Genomic DNA, 3,038 nt, shown 5'->3' on the forward strand with positions numbered 1-3,038 from the left:
CTGAGGATTCTGATTTCTACACATTCTTACCAATACCTAACCAATATTTCTTTTCTTTTAATTACAGCTATCCTAGTGGGTGTGAAGAGGTATCTCATTGTGGTTTTGATTTGCATTTCCCTAGTGACTGTTGATGTTGAGCATCTTTTCGTGTGCTTCTTGAGCATTTATGTATCTTTGGAGAAATGTCTCTCAAGTCTTTTGCCTATTTTTCAATTTGGTTGTTTGAGCAACAGATTCTCAAGTGTTACACTGGGAAGGTTGATTTTAATCAGTAGTAAATAAGGAGCCACTCTTTAAGTTTTTAATTAGGGACATGATTCAGGTGACATTTTTGAAAGTTTAAGTATCTTCCACCTTATGACATTTTGAGTTTTTATTACTACACTGACATATGGTAACATAAAACAAAATATGAAGAGTCTCTTCTCCTTTCCTCAGTGACTTCACTTTTTCACAAATATTTCTTTTTTTATAAATTTATGTACACCATTTCTGGGAAGCTATTAATGCATTTTTTAAAAGTTTTCTCTTTAAAACCAAGGAGCATTTATTGTCACTGTTCATGTAACATTATCATTATAAAACCATGTGGAAAAAAGATGAACTAGACTACCTTATCAAAGATGACTAAATATGGTTTGGTTTGGTTTGGTTTGTTTTTTTCTAGATTCAAGACTGGCAAAGTGTGTACCAGTCCACTCACATTCCGATATCAAAGTTTACACCTGTGGATGAGTCTGTCACATTTATTGGTTGGCTCTGCAGAGAAATCTTGCAGATCACAGACCCAAAGTAGGTGTATCTGAATTCCACTGGGCCTTGAAAACTGGGGGCAATAGAAGTCCCTAAACGTGTTGCATATGCTCAGACCACACGCTTGTTCCTGCCACCTGTCTAATGCGTTTACTAAACTCATTTTTTCAGGCTGCTGTTTTTTTCAGTGTGACTGTGGAGTCACCAGTCCAAAGAAATGTAAATTACAACCACTATAAGGCTGTTTGGCCCCCTTATTGTCTATGTACCTCTTGTTTTCCAACTAATGTTCTGCTCACCTGGGCAAGACTCTCCTTATTGTAATTGCTCACCTGTACCTGTGTAACTGTGGCACTCTCCCCCATTCCAGTCACTGGGTTTTGCACTTGTCAGCTCTTATCCTGACCTTTTAAGATTACTTCCTTATTTCTTAGCCCCACACCCAAGCACTTGCACTACCAAGAGCTCACATTTATTGAATGCTTGCCTTAAGTGCTTCTCAGCACATTACGCACATCCCTTCATTTACTCATTACAACAGTCTGTGAGGGAGGCATTGTTATTCTTCCCACATTAAAGTAACTGAAACACAGAAAAACTAAGTCACTTGCCCAAGAGCACAGAGTCAAAAAATGGTGGACCCAGAATACACACCAGGCCCTCTGACACTGGAGCCCAACTCTTTTTTTTTTGGTATCATGACTGTACAATTACATGAGCAACATTATGGTTACTAGACTCCCCCCATTATCAAGTCCCCACCACATACCCCATTACAGTCACTGTTCATCAGCGTAGTAAGATGGTATAGAGTCACTACTTGTCTTCTCTCTGCTATACTGCCTTCCTTGTGCCCCTCAACCCCCACATTATATGTACTAATCATCATGCCCCTTTTTCCCCCGTACCTCCCTTCCCACCCATCCTCCCCAGTCCCTCTCCCGTTGGTAACTATTAGTCCATTCTTGGGTTCTGTGAGTCTGCTGCTGTTTTGTTCCTTCAGTTTTTCTTTGTTCATACACTCCACAGATGAGTGAAATCATTTGACACTTGTCTTTCTCCACCTGGCTTATTTCACTGAGCATAATACCCTCTAGTGAAGCCCAACTCCACTTAAGCACTGTGCCATTCAAGGGCAGACAGCATAGCTTAGTCACATGGGTGAAAGTCTCATATAATCAGAACTGCCCTTAAGGATATTTTAGGTGATATGATGGAGAGGCTTGGATGTGGCCTCTCTAAGCAAGTTCAACTAAGCTACTTCCCCTTTTACTTCCATTGAGCCTCTGATGAAGCAGTTGGTACTAAAACCACATGAAGGAAGAGCAGGTTCATGTCATATGTCTCAGGTTTACCCCTGGGCACATGTCCACTGAGTGGAATGATTGGTGGAATTACCCAGGAAAAGAAGGTTCTCTTTTCTTCTTTGCCCAGCTGTGCATGCATAGTTGAATTTGTAAGTTAAATGTCTTAATGACATGGCTTCTTTGTACTGCCCTTCAAATTCAGGCTTATTGTGTCTCTCAAAACTTAGGAACTTAACAAGCTATATAAACTTATCCCACAAATTCCAGAAGAAATAAGTTTTATCTCTGACTCATGAGCCAAAAAGAGTAAATGATCCAAAATGTTTTGTGACTGTTCCTTTCCTGGTACCCATGAGTTGATCACTGAAGCCCTTCTAGAAAACTATCCCTCATGCCATGTTAATACTTGCAGAAAGGATTGAACATGGTTGGGATTTCCCTGTCATACATGTATTTCATCTACATATTGGGAGCCTCTCAAGTGACACAGCCAAAATGCCAGCCCTGGGTGCTGGAAGCAGGACACTTTGAAGCCTGAAAATAGAATGTAGTTCTGGAAATCATCTTGTTCTTCCTATTTGCTTCCATATTTAAGCATCCCTAGCTCCTGAGTCTCTTTTAACTTCCTCCCAAGCGTCACTTCAGTAAAATATGTGCTGGTTCCTGGCATTGGGGACCTATCATGTGTGGACCTTATTAAAATTGTAGAGTCTAGGCCTCCACTCTAGACCTACCCAAACTCTCTGGCATCTGATTTTTAACACACTTTATGGTGAGTCAAGATTCTTAGGCCAACATTTGAGAACCATTAAAATGGTGGTTAAGGATATGGTGTTGGAATCAAGCCCACATGCACCTCAGTTATCTCATCTGTAAAATGAGAGTCAAATGCCTTGTAGATCAAAGAGCAATTATGAGGGTGAAAGAGAGCACACAGGAAGGCCGTCGCCCCATACCTGACACAGAAGTGCTTGT

Source organism: Manis javanica, chromosome 4 (assembly GCF_040802235.1).
Source record: "Manis javanica isolate MJ-LG chromosome 4, MJ_LKY, whole genome shotgun sequence".
Classification (NCBI taxonomy): Eukaryota; Metazoa; Chordata; class Mammalia; order Pholidota; family Manidae; genus Manis; species Manis javanica.